The sequence below is a fragment of the Accipiter gentilis genome, chromosome 8 (assembly GCF_929443795.1).
Source record: "Accipiter gentilis chromosome 8, bAccGen1.1, whole genome shotgun sequence".
Lineage (NCBI taxonomy): Eukaryota > Metazoa > Chordata > Aves > Accipitriformes > Accipitridae > Astur > Astur gentilis.
The window spans coordinates 44,571,376-44,585,544 of record NC_064887.1 but is presented as its reverse complement, the minus strand read 5'-3'; the positions used below and the strand labels follow the sequence as shown (position 1 = coordinate 44,585,544).

The 14,169-nt window shown below is 46.2% G+C and overlaps 1 long non-coding RNA gene across 32 annotated transcripts in view; it reads right to left on the bottom strand.

The window, feature by feature from the left end:
• Positions 1-14,169, bottom strand: part of LOC126041662 (uncharacterized) — a 45,759-nt gene that overhangs the window by 23,516 nt on the left and 8,074 nt on the right. For 4 of the 32 annotated variants that reach the window (XR_007506940.1, XR_007506933.1, XR_007506941.1 and 1 more), the window contains exons 1-3: positions 13,092-13,293; positions 2,423-3,037; positions 292-694 (exon numbers count right to left, since the gene is read on the bottom strand). The exons of 7 other annotated variants lie outside the window; for them this stretch is intronic. This is a non-coding gene — a long non-coding RNA (uncharacterized LOC126041662). Of the gene's footprint in view, positions 1-291; positions 695-2,422; positions 3,038-3,987; positions 4,183-7,910; positions 7,958-8,764; positions 8,828-9,392; positions 9,796-13,091; positions 13,296-14,169 lie in introns of those variants that run through there. 21 more of the 32 variants (XR_007506957.1, XR_007506935.1, XR_007506959.1 and 18 more) reach the window with 18 other exon arrangements.

Below are 14,169 nucleotides of genomic sequence, written 5' to 3'. Positions count from 1 at the left end.
CTAACATGGAAGGCCTGGTAAGTGGCAGTGGTATAAGGCACTAGCAATTTATCAGGGCTCTCTTTCAAATGCTGGCATTTTCTGTGACTTGGATTTTGCCTATTGGTATGAGATCATTACATCACCAATCACACAAGTGTAGCTTTGTTAACTTTCAAAGAAAAGCTGCTAGACAATATACAACACAAAGTTAGACAAGCGAGGGAAGTACACAGGGATTTCACAGGCAATCTGGAATCGGGCACCCGACTTGAATTCCCGGCTTTGAAAACCTCTCTCCAAATGACTTACCATCTTTCACTGAGATCCAGCAGCAGCTCTCTCCTGTGCCTCATGCTCTTCTGTAGTCAGCCAAAGCCCACGGAGCTGCACTGTAAGCTTGAAGACCAGGATGCCAGCTTCATGTCCTATTTCTGTCACCTAGTTTTTATGTACCGTTTCTTGCTAATCAAAAGGCCCAGTGATTCCTCGTCACACATCACACTTGAGTTAGTACATCCAAGCATTATTTCTGCAGCGCTACATTTGCACGGATTAGCTGCTGAACCCTCCAGATGATGTACTGCTTTTCAAGAAGGGTGTAGTACAACTGGTGAGAATCTACAGTAAGTCCAAGAGGGTGCTCAACGACGTACAGAAGTCTGACTTCAAAGTATAAATTGAAAAACAGCTGCTTAACCTGGAAAGGGCAATACTGAAGAGAAATAACAATGTTTAAACTCTAAAAGTTAGCTATAAGGAAGAACTTTTGTGTACATTCACTGCACACAGGACACGGAATCATGGGGCTTAAATTACAACCTGAAAAACTTAGGCTATGTGGCAATCTTTGCAACAGTAGTAATAATTACAGGAAATATTTAAGAATAAATTAGGCAAGCATTTGTCAAGAATGGTACAGAAAGTTGATCATTCACCTCTAGAATGAGAGCAACACTAGACTATCTTTAAAGGTTCTTCTTTCCCCACTGCTGTCCCTCTCTGTATTTCTACCCTCAAACACAAGCATCATCCCCAGCTGTGCACTTACAATTATATCTGCACATGCACATGTCTAGATATGCAAATTTATTTCTTCGTTACACACAGTCGAAGGAGAGTACTCATAGGTAAGCCAATTTACATAAACAGCTTTTGAAAGTTAAACACCTCAGCTTCTTGCAAAACGTTAGCCCAACAGAACACCGGGAGCGGTATGTAAATCCTTATTCCAAAACTGTGTTCTCTTAAATCTTATGAAAACCATTTCTAATATAAAGCCTGACTTGTCTATTTTCTGACACTCCCCTTCTCTGTCATCAGGTACTTATTAGATAGTAAAACAACTGACGGGGCAAACACCATAACTAGCACAATAGCTGACTTCCGTAGCAGTTGCATATCATGTCTGAATAAATGTGAGTTTAGTAGGTACATAGGTAGATACACATTCATAAATGCACAAGAACTGAAAGGAGTAATCTGTAACTGGTAGACTAAGAACACTGCAATAGCATGCAATGTAAATCAACATGCACCTATAGGGAAGGGAAGTACAGAAACATTCTTCTGGATTTAAAAAAAAAAAAAAAAAAAACAACAAAACAAAACGCAGCAATGGTAGGAAAAGGTACTTGGAACGTGCCACTTTCAATCTACTGAAACAATGTCTGCAACAGCAGTAAGAACACTGGCAAACTACCTTCTCTGTTCCACAGGGCCTTGAAACCCATACGCATTGTCTGTTGCCAGTTGCCATTAGGAAACAAAGGCACTGCGATCAGTAGAAGTGTGTAGAACACCAAAAATGAAACTTTTGAATATGTCACATGCAAGATCCTCATTCTCCGTACAGTCTACAAGGTTACACAATTGTAAAATACTTTGTAAGAATGAGAATCCTGAAGTTTGCCTTGGATTACAAAAGTTTTAAAATTCCGTTTTGTTTTGAGGTTTTTTTCCAAGGGTTTTAGAAATAAAAGCATCTTGGTAAAGTGATTTTCACACACTGCACAGACACAAGCAGTGTTTCTCCCACTGCGAGAGGAGTATAAAAATACTCTTATCTAATATGTTAGACAAGAGTGACCAAGGTCACAGGAGAATCTGTACTTTTCCACTAATTACAAGGAACGGGCCAGGTGCTTTGTGCCTCCTATGCAGCTGGAGCATGCAGTTGCCTGGTAACTTGTTCTGAGCTATTGCATCTTAATCACATATACCTGTAGGAATACCAAGCTGACCGCTTAGGTTTATCAGCCAAAACAGTTTACAGCAACACAATAGTTCAGAGCAATTCAGGAAGTTTAACACTGAATTTAGGTATGTGCTTATATGGTTTGATGAACAGAACTTTTATAAATGAAAGGGAAACAACAGATGACTTTAGAGCATACAAAAGGTATAGTCTACAAACCAAATATCAATTATTAGCAATATTTACCTGTTCAAAGGGCATCATGTAACGTCTCAGACTCAACAAGCATAAACTGACAGACTGTTATGATTTGAAAATTTTAAAAAAGTTCTAATAGCGTGCCCAAAATGGAGGTGTTTCAGTGTTCAGGCTAGACTCGTTGTCTCCGGTAAATACATATCTTAATTCTAACACAGGATAAAAACTGATTTATAAATTTCCTCTCGTAAAAATGAAACTGTTCCAATCACCCTGTTCACTCCTATTTAAGATATTAAATAGCGCAAATAAGAAGTAACTTGAATCAATCCCTCCCACCCAGCTATAAACCAGGACCATATACAGTCCTTGCAGACTACACAAGATCCTGTCTCATTCCAGCCATATCATTAGCATAAGCTGTGCAAACCCATGCAAATCAACAGGTTTTTCAGGCATAAAAGCAGACTCCAACAGCAGTTAAGCCACTTCTTACAACTGACAATGTCATACTTCCATCACTGATTATAGCACAAGAACAAAAAAGAATGGGTCTTTATTGTCCTTCATGAACTTGAGGGGCTGCAAGAAACCAGTGAAGTTACAAGCCTGGATTCTGTAACGTCACTATCAGCATAATTTCCAGATCAAAGATCCAGCCTCCTGTTAAGATCATCAAACATAATTTTGAGGTCAGAGGACAAGTCATCACAACACTAGGTTAGGTAGAGTATAAAACCTTATCATCAGATTCTCAGCTAGTTTAAGTCAATGTATTCTGTGTGTTCCGCTGAAGTCAATGAAACTAAACACACTATCACAGAAAAGAGATATTTCAGTATGCCTCAGACCTGGAAAACTATCTTGAAAAATGCCCATAACTTTTAACACAAATTCTCTGCACTTCCCACGATCTCTCAACAGCGAGCAGTAGTAAGACCCTAACATTTACTTGCAACGTATTTCTTGCATAGCATTCATTTTTATTTTAATTTTAAAAGGGGCAACTAATAGATAAGATTTTTGCAGCTACTCACAAAAATCAATAAGCAAAGACATTTGTTCCAAGATTTAAATTACTTGTATAATTTAAAAAACCAGCAAAGCTCTGTAAAGTAAAATAGATACATTTACCTACTAATGTAGGAAACTACAGACAAACTTCAGGAAATGACCAAAGGTGCAGAGGATAGCCTAATAGGCTAAAGGCAGAAAAACAACAACAAAAAAACCCCACAGGAGTTCTACAGAAAAATGAGTGAGCAGCCCACAGCACTGGCAGACAACAGATTTTTTTATCCCCACTTCCTCCACCCCTTCTTCTTATCCCCCCCCCCCCTCCCCTTTTTTTTTAAAGGAAATAATTTTTCTATTGTGAAACACATTGTCAGTGATGCAGTTGAAGCCAAAAGTTTAAATGAGTTCAGGAGAGGATTAACCAAATTCTAAGACATGTGCCAACACAACTGCTATAGAAAGCATCTGCATCATGGTGAAATGCAAACAGCTACTCTGAGAACGACACATTATTATTCACTAAATTTGCCTTTTACCCTGTTGTATAGTTACTAATGTTGAAAAAACTCACTGCTGTGCAAGAAACTAAAACTTACAGCACTTCATGCTCGGAGAGAACTGTGGCCCACCAGCTCGTGGCTGTGAAGTCTTACAACTTAACACATTTCACGGCGTCCCTTCTTCGTGAAAAGACACACGCCACGCCGCCGTAAAGGGCAGCAACCGGTTTCCGACGTGCCAGACACACTGCCGGAAAGCGCGGCGTCTTTTCGTCGTGAAAAGAAACACGCCACGCTGCCGTAAAGGGCTGCAGGTGGTTTTCGACGTCCCCGCCGCACTGCCAGAAAGCGCGGCGTCCCATAGTCGTGAAACGGAGGGCGCCACACCGCCGTAAAGGGCGGCAAGCGGTTTTCGACGTGCCCGCCACGCTGCCGGAAAGCGCGGCGTCTTTTCGTCGTGAAAAGAAACACGCAACGCTGCCGTAAAGGGCTGCAGGTGGTTTTCGACGTCCCCGCCGCACTGCCAGAAAGCGCGGCGTCCCATAGTCGTGAAACGGAGGGCGCCACACCGCCGTAAAGGGCGGCAAGCGGTTTTCGACGTGCCCGCCACGCTGCCGGAAAGCGCGGCGTCCCATAGTCGTGAAACGGAGGGCGCCACGCCGCCGTAAAGGGCGGCAAGCGGTTTTCGACGTGCCCGCCACGCTGCCGGAAAGCGCGGCGTCCCATAGTCGTGAAACGGAGGGCGCCACGCCGCCGTAAAGGGCGGCAAGCGGTTTTCGACGTGCCCGCCACGCTGCCGGAAAGCGCGGCGTCCCATAGTCGTGAAACGGAGGGCGCCACACCGCCGTAAAGGGCGGCAAGCGGTTTTCGACGTGCCCGCCACGCTGCCGGAAAGCGCGGCGTCCCATAGTCGTGAAACGGAGGGCGCCACGCCGCCGTAAAGGGCGGCAAGCGGTTTTCCTTCCCCGCGCCGCTGCTAACGGCACCCGCGTTAAGGGAGACTCGAGAACACCGTCGGGCCAGCTTGCCGCCCTCACGACAGGGCTCGGGGGCTGCCTGCGGCTGCAGCACAGGCTTCAGGGGAGGCGCTGCAGCTGGAGGCAGCCGCACGGGCCGAGCGGGGCCGGGGGAAGGCGCCGGGGAAGCTCCGGCGTCTCGGGGAGGCGCCCGCTGGCCGCGCCTGGGGGGTGCCCGCCTCCGTCCCCTCTTCCCTTCTGTCGGCTCTCGGGGACCTGCCCGGCGCTGCCCTGGCCCGGCTCGCCTCCGGCGGACCGGGAGCCTGCCGCGGCGGCCGCTTCGCAGCTTCCCGTGCGGCCAGCGGGCAGGAGGCACCCACCGACCCCGCTCCCTGCGCGCCGCTACGCTGCTCCCGGGGACCGCGCATGCGCGCCGGCCGTACGACGGCGTGCGAACGCCGGGCTGCAGTACCGCCCTTTGCCCACAAGGCGGCACCAGCGGCGGCGCTGCTGCGCACCTGTGCGGTGCCGGCGCTGCTGTTCCGCGCTTTGCGCGCGGAGCGCCCGCCGACACCGCGCCCGCGGGGCGGCAGCGGCGTTTCCTTACCGGGAGGGAGGAAGCAACGAGCGCGGCGGCACTTTCCCCCGGGGCCGCGCTGCCGGTACCGTCGGACCACGGGTGCCGTTACAAGGGCACCACCGCGCCTTTGCAGCCTCCGAGCTGTAGTACCGGATTTTGGGCGCCGGGCAGCAGCATCCCCGCCGTAACGATCCTCTTCCGAGCGTCAGCTGCGTGAGGGATGACTGACAGCTCGGCCCAGTAGAGACCAGCCGCAGGCGGCAACTCCTTACTGGGGGCACAGGGCTGACGTCGCCCTGCCCTTTCCCCACTCGCAGCCCGGGCAGTCCTCTTCATCGCCTCCCTTCCAAAAAGCACCCGAGCGGCTGGAGCGTTTACAGCAGTCAAGTGCAAAGAACAGACAATTCGGGCGGCCGCTTCTCTCCCTGCCCCCCCCCCACCCCATTATCTAGAGAGGAGAAGCAGCACAGGGAACCTGCAAATGGGGGGGCAGGGGGGGGAAGGAGGTGTCCCCTGGAGCAAGCCCCAGGGACTGCTGTATCCCTCTGCATGGGGCATCAGGGTTGCGGGAGCGACAGCAGCCAGTCAGCAGACGCTGGCGAGAGATTTACAACAAAAAATAACGCCTGGTTCAGGTGACAGCCTGAAGGCGGGCCACAAGAGACCCAAAGCTGCTTCGTGCCAGAGGGGCAGCTCTGTTCGGCAGGAAAGGCCGCGGCCCACCTGCAAGCGAGCGATACGCTGGCGACCCTGGGGCTCAGTCGGGGTGGGCACCTCCGTGCTATCGGAACGCTGCTCTCCTAATCCTGCACGCACGCAAGGCTTCTTGCGCGGGGCTTGTCTCTTACTGAAAAGACGCTGCACGGTGTTACTTACTGCCCTGCCCTCCGGCGTTCAAAGTAATCAGATGTGAAGCAGGGAAAGCAAAGAGGCCTGTCGGGATATTAGATGTCCTCAGCAGAGGACCATAGAGCCCTCGAGGTTCCATCTTTGCTCCCTACAGGAGCGTGGCTCTGCACCCCTTGCCGCTCCTGCCAGCAAGCGTCACAATTGCCCTTTGCCGCCTGCAACACGGCCCCAGTACTGCCGCTTACAGAGCAAGAGGCGCTCGCTATAAAGCGGGGATGAAGAACAAGGACGGCCCGTCGAGATGGCAGGAGGAACACAGAGAGCCTCCAGCATTAGCCAGGCAGGGCTTGCAACTCACCTGGCGTCATGGTTTAACGCCAGCCGGCAACAAAGGCCCACAGGACCGCTCACTCGCTCCCCCGCCCCCAGCGGGACGGGGAGACAATCGGAAGGGCAAAAGTGAGAAAACTCGTGGCTTGAAACGAAAACAGTTTAATCATTAAAAAGGAACAACAACAACCACTTGTAAGGAAAAGAAGAAGAAAAAATGACAGAGAACAGGGTGCAGGCAGCACACCAGGTGTCTGGAGCCTGACGGATGATGGGGGGTGGTGGTGTGGAATATGGAGGAGGGAAAGGAGGGAGGCAGGGCAGGAGATAGGAGAGCAGGGGGCGCAGGGGGAAACAACTCGCGTGGGTTAGAAACTCGCATGGGTGAAGGGGGCGGGCTGGAGCGGGGCGGGGGGGGGGGGCATATGGGGGAGACACGGACACAGGGGGTAGGGTATGTGTGGGTACAAAGGTGCACGGGGTGTACTAAAACAAGTTGTGCTGCTTCACAAAAACATGGTCCCACCTGAATTCAGTAGGGTTTCTTCTTCTCTTAAACATTAATCAGGCACTTAAAGGCTTCAGTAGACTTGTAAGTCCAAACCTCCGACAATTTACGTAGTCTTATCATTTCTGATATCCATGATATGTGAAAATAAATCTTTCAGTTTAATAGTTGTCACTGAGAAAGATACGTGTTAATCTAAACCACACAAGGGGAATAATATCATGTTCGCCATGTAGACTTTACTAAGAGCTTGAAATTAACTTCTCAGGATCTTTTAAGCTTCTAAGCATAAAATAATTAGTGTAGCTTACAGATGTGGAAGAGAAATATTTTGGTATCATAACCAAAGTAGCCTTCTCCTCTGTGAACTGCAACACAATCTGTAATATTGCATCAACACTTCAAAACCCACTCTGTCTCTCCTCTTTTCTCATCCAATGTTTTGTTTATTTCAAGAAATTCTTTCATTATCTATCCCATAAAATGAGAAATAGATTATTATGGAAGAGCTCCTAAGATAAAAAGTTAATGCATTAGACTAGCTGTGATATAAAAATTATTTGAGATATATTTATGTGTGACGTTCTGATGAATTATCTAGTTGTTTACAATTGCTAGGACTTCTCTCAGTAGTAAATCACCGGCAACGTGCATGAACACAAGAAACTATTCATGGGGCACATTCATCCTTTATGCAGTTAAATGAAGTTTTTAAATCACAAAAAGATTTGGCTGTTACACAGTCTGTGTAAATAACATGATAGTAACCCAAACCCCAAGACCATGTCTCTCCTACTTTGCTCTGTTTCAGAAGAATCTCAGCTTGCAAAGCAGATCGGTTTTCTGCAACACAGATAACCAGGGTTCACACAGTCAGACTTTTCATCAGTTAGAAGGCCACAGAAAGAATCATACAGAGACCAAGTATCTTTTCCTTAAACATGCTGTTTACAGACAGCTATGTTACCTCAAAGTGCTATGAAAGTTACTTTCTCTAAAACTATCTTCCATTTATTTTTCCTTTTTTTTTTTTTTTTTCTTCCCTGAAAACAATCTTATAGCTTAATCCTTATAGGATTTTTTTCAAGTTTTGCTTTTTTTCTAATAAGTATCAACACATGAAAACTCTAAATAGTTTCAGGAAGGTCAGTATTTGCTACAGTTGCACTTGATCCAACTTCCCACTTTTTTTTCCAACAAGCAAACCAGTTCACCCAAGTTTCTTTCAAGAAAGTACAGATTCTGCTCTGTCTGCTAACAAGCAGGCGAAGGAGCTGCTGCCAATTTGAAAACTATATAGGCTCTGCTATGCCCATTTTGAACTGGGGAAGAAAAATAGCCCTTCTTGTTTCAATATTTAGGTCCACTTTTTCTCATTTGCAAAGCAGATCCACTGCCTTGGGAGACTGACCAGAATTAGCTGGAACAAACATTATTTTTGCCTAGGATCTGTTTGTTAGTTGAGAAAACAGTCACTATGTCTCTATAATAATATTACACGATTTCATCAATACATTTCTGTCTCAAGGGGCCCAGTTGTATTTTATTTTCTAGTAACACATTATCTATCTAATTCCTGTCTCTGACTTAAGAGATGAGCAACATGCAATTTCTTCAATGTCTACTTATCACATGAGGAAGTCAACAAACCTCTTTTCACAGTTACAAGCAGTTTTCAAAGACGTGACAGTTCGCTCCGGTCATCAACTGACCCTGAACAAGTTGGAAAACATAAAAGGATCAATAAATGTGAGAAAGACCTTTGGTATGAGGGAACCCAGACAAAGCGGTGCAGCTTTCTTCCCTATTGATTCAAAGCGAATGCTGTTTGACCGCTGCTTATACGGATAATCCACAAATTATTTGCTATTCTTCTTAGCCAAAGGGCTAAGGCAGTGCCATCAGCAACTTCATAACATACCCTGAAACAAGAAGCAGATATTACAGCTCCAAGTCTGAGGAAACAGCATCAATGATCAAGACAGCTCTAACATGGAAGGCATGGTAAGTGGCAGTGGTATAAGGCACTAGCAATTTATCAGGGCTCTCTTTCAAATGCTGGCATTTTCTGTGACTTGGATTTTGCCTATTATTATGAGATCATTACATCACCTATCACACAAGTGTAACTTTGTTAACTTTGAAATAAAAGCTGCTAGACAATATACAACACAAAGTTAGACAAGCGAGGGCAGTACACAGTGATTTCACAGGCAATCTGGAAGTGGGCACCCGACTTGAATTCCCGGCTTTGAAAACCTCTCTCCAAATGACTTACCATCTTTCACTGAGATCCAGCAGCAGCTCTCTCCTGTGCCTCATGCTCTTCTGTAGTCAGCCAAAGCCCACGGAGCTGCACTGTAAGCTTGAAGACCAGGATGCCAGCTTCATGTCCTATTTCTGTCACCTAGTTTTTATGTACCGTTTCTTGCTAATCAAAAGGCCCAGTGATTCCTCGTCACACATCACACTTGAGTTAGTACATCCAAGCATTATTTCTGCAGCGCTACATTTGCACGGATTAGCTGCTGAACCCTCCAGATGATGTACTGCTTTTCAAGAAGGGTGTAGTACAACTGGTGAGAATCTACAGTAAGTCCAAGAGGGTGCTCAACGACGTACAGAAGTCTGACTTCAAAGTATAAATTGAAAAACAGCTGCTTAACCTGGAAAGGGCAATACTGAAGAGAAATAACAATGTTTAAACTCTAAAAGTTAGCTATAAGGAAGAACTTTTGTGTACATTCACTGCACACAGGACACGGAATCATGGGGCTTAAATTACAACCTGAAAAACTTAGGCTATGTGGCAATCTTTGCAACAGTAGTAATAATTACAGGAAATATTTAAGAATAAATTAGGCAAGCATTTGTCAAGAATGGTACAGAAAGTTGATCATTCACCTCTAGAATGAGAGCAACACTAGACTATCTTTAAAGGTTCTTCTTTCCCCACTGCTGTCCCTCTCTGTATTTCTACCCTCAAACACAAGCATCATCCCCAGCTGTGCACTTACAATTATATCTGCACATGCACATGTCTAGATATGCAAATTTATTTCTTCGTTACACACAGTCGAAGGAGAGTACTCATAGGTAAGCCAATTTACATAAACAGCTTTTGAAAGTTAAACACCTCAGCTTCTTGCAAAACGTTAGCCCAACAGAACACCGGGAGCGGTATGTAAATCCTTATTCCAAAACTGTGTTCTCTTAAATCTTATGAAAACCATTTCTAATATAAAGCCTGACTTGTCTATTTTCTGACACTCCCCTTCTCTGTCATCAGGTACTTATTAGATAGTAAAACAACTGACGGGGCAAACACCATAACTAGCACAATAGCTGACTTCCGTAGCAGTTGCATATCATGTCTGAATAAATGTGAGTTTAGTAGGTACATAGGTAGATACACATTCATAAATGCACAAGAACTGAAAGGAGTAATCTGTAACTGGTAGACTAAGAACACTGCAATAGCATGCAATGTAAATCAACATGCACCTATAGGGAAGGGAAGTACAGAAACATTCTTCTGGATTTAAAAAAAAAAAAAAAAAAAAAACAACAAAACAAAACGCAGCAATGGTAGGAAAAGGTACTTGGAACGTGCCACTTTCAATCTACTGAAACAATGTCTGCAACAGCAGTAAGAACACTGGCAAACTACCTTCTCTGTTCCACAGGGCCTTGAAACCCATACGCATTGTCTGTTGCCAGTTGCCATTAGGAAACAAAGGCACTGCGATCAGTAGAAGTGTGTAGAACACCAAAAATGAAACTTTTGAATATGTCACATGCAAGATCCTCATTCTCCGTACAGTCTACAAGGTTACACAATTGTAAAATACTTTGTAAGAATGAGAATCCTGAAGTTTGCCTTGGATTACAAAAGTTTTAAAATTCCGTTTTGTTTTGAGGTTTTTTTCCAAGGGTTTTAGAAATAAAAGCATCTTGGTAAAGTGATTTTCACACACTGCACAGACACAAGCAGTGTTTCTCCCACTGCGAGAGGAGTATAAAAATACTCTTATCTAATATGTTAGACAAGAGTGACCAAGGTCACAGGAGAATCTGTACTTTTCCACTAATTACAAGGAACGGGCCAGGTGCTTTGTGCCTCCTATGCAGCTGGAGCATGCAGTTGCCTGGTAACTTGTTCTGAGCTATTGCATCTTAATCACATATACCTGTAGGAATACCAAGCTGACCGCTTAGGTTTATCAGCCAAAACAGTTTACAGCAACACAATAGTTCAGAGCAATTCAGGAAGTTTAACACTGAATTTAGGTATGTGCTTATATGGTTTGATGAACAGAACTTTTATAAATGAAAGGGAAACAACAGATGACTTTAGAGCATACAAAAGGTATAGTCTACAAACCAAATATCAATTATTAGCAATATTTACCTGTTCAAAGGGCATCATGTAACGTCTCAGACTCAACAAGCATAAACTGACAGACTGTTATGATTTGAAAATTTTAAAAAAGTTCTAATAGCGTGCCCAAAATGGAGGTGTTTCAGTGTTCAGGCTAGACTCGTTGTCTCCGGTAAATACATATCTTAATTCTAACACAGGATAAAAACTGATTTATAAATTTCCTCTCGTAAAAATGAAACTGTTCCAATCACCCTGTTCACTCCTATTTAAGATATTAAATAGCGCAAATAAGAAGTAACTTGAATCAATCCCTCCCACCCAGCTATAAACCAGGACCATATACAGTCCTTGCAGACTACACAAGATCCTGTCTCATTCCAGCCATATCATTAGCATAAGCTGTGCAAACCCATGCAAATCAACAGGTTTTTCAGGCATAAAAGCAGACTCCAACAGCAGTTAAGCCACTTCTTACAACTGACAATGTCATACTTCCATCACTGATTATAGCACAAGAACAAAAAAGAATGGGTCTTTATTGTCCTTCATGAACTTGAGGGGCTGCAAGAAACCAGTGAAGTTACAAGCCTGGATTCTGTAACGTCACTATCAGCATAATTTCCAGATCAAAGATCCAGCCTCCTGTTAAGATCATCAAACATAATTTTGAGGTCAGAGGACAAGTCATCACAACACTAGGTTAGGTAGAGTATAAAACCTTATCATCAGATTCTCAGCTAGTTTAAGTCAATGTATTCTGTGTGTTCCGCTGAAGTCAATGAAACTAAACACACTATCACAGAAAAGAGATATTTCAGTATGCCTCAGACCTGGAAAACTATCTTGAAAAATGCCCATAACTTTTAACACAAATTCTCTGCACTTCCCACGATCTCTCAACAGCGAGCAGTAGTAAGACCCTAACATTTACTTGCAACGTATTTCTTGCATAGCATTCATTTTTATTTTAATTTTAAAAGGGGCAACTAATAGATAAGATTTTTGCAGCTACTCACAAAAATCAATAAGCAAAGACATTTGTTCCAAGATTTAAATTACTTGTATAATTTAAAAAACCAGCAAAGCTCTGTAAAGTAAAATAGATACATTTACCTACTAATGTAGGAAACTACAGACAAACTTCAGGAAATGACCAAAGGTGCAGAGGATAGCCTAATAGGCTAAAGGCAGAAAAACAACAACAAAAAAACCCCACAGGAGTTCTACAGAAAAATGAGTGAGCAGCCCACAGCACTGGCAGACAACAGATTTTTTTATCCCCACTTCCTCCACCCCTTCTTCTTATCCCCCCCCCCCCCTCCCCTTTTTTTTTAAAGGAAATAATTTTTCTATTGTGAAACACATTGTCAGTGATGCAGTTGAAGCCAAAAGTTTAAATGAGTTCAGGAGAGGATTAACCAAATTCTAAGACATGTGCCAACACAACTGCTATAGAAAGCATCTGCATCATGGTGAAATGCAAACAGCTACTCTGAGAACGACACATTATTATTCACTAAATTTGCCTTTTACCCTGTTGTATAGTTACTAATGTTGAAAAGACTCACTGCTGTGCAAGAAACTAAAACTTACAGCACTTCATGCTCGGAGAGAACTGTGGCCCACCAGCTCGTGGCTGTGAAGTCTTACAACTTAACACATTTCACGGCGTCCCTTCTTCGTGAAAAGACACACGCCACGCCGCCGTAAAGGGCAGCAACCGGTTTCCGACGTGCCAGACACACTGCCGGAAAGCGCGGCGTCTTTTCGTCGTGAAAAGAAACACGCCACGCTGCCGTAAAGGGCTGCAGGTGGTTTTCGACGTCCCCGCCGCACTGCCAGAAAGCGCGGCGTCCCATAGTCGTGAAACGGAGGGCGCCACACCGCCGTAAAGGGCGGCAAGCGGTTTTCGACGTGCCCGCCACGCTGCCGGAAAGCGCGGCGTCTTTTCGTCGTGAAAAGAAACACGCAACGCTGCCGTAAAGGGCTGCAGGTGGTTTTCGACGTCCCCGCCGCACTGCCAGAAAGCGCGGCGTCCCATAGTCGTGAAACGGAGGGCGCCACACCGCCGTAAAGGGCGGCAAGCGGTTTTCGACGTGCCCGCCACGCTGCCGGAAAGCGCGGCGTCCCATAGTCGTGAAACGGAGGGCGCCACGCCGCCGTAAAGGGCGGCAAGCGGTTTTCGACGTGCCCGCCACGCTGCCGGAAAGCGCGGCGTCCCATAGTCGTGAAACGGAGGGCGCCACGCCGCCGTAAAGGGCGGCAAGCGGTTTTCGACGTGCCCGCCACGCTGCCGGAAAGCGCGGCGTCCCATAGTCGTGAAACGGAGGGCGCCACGCCGCCGTAAAGGGCGGCAAGCGGTTTTCCTTCCCCGCGCCGCTGCTAACGGCACCCGCGTTAAGGGAGACTCGAGAACACCGTCGGGCCAGCTTGCCGCCCTCACGACAGGGCTCGGGGGCTGCCTGCGGCTGCAGCACAGGCTTCAGGGGAGGCGCTGCAGCTGGAGGCAGCCGCACGGGCCGAGCGGGGCCGGGGGAAGGCGCCGGGGAAGCTCCGGCGTCTCGGGGAGGCGCCCGCTGGCCGCGCCTGGGGGGTGCCCGCCTCCGTCCCCTCTTCCCTTCTGTCGGCTCTCGGGGACCTGCCCGGCGCTGCCCTGGCCCGGCTCGCCTCC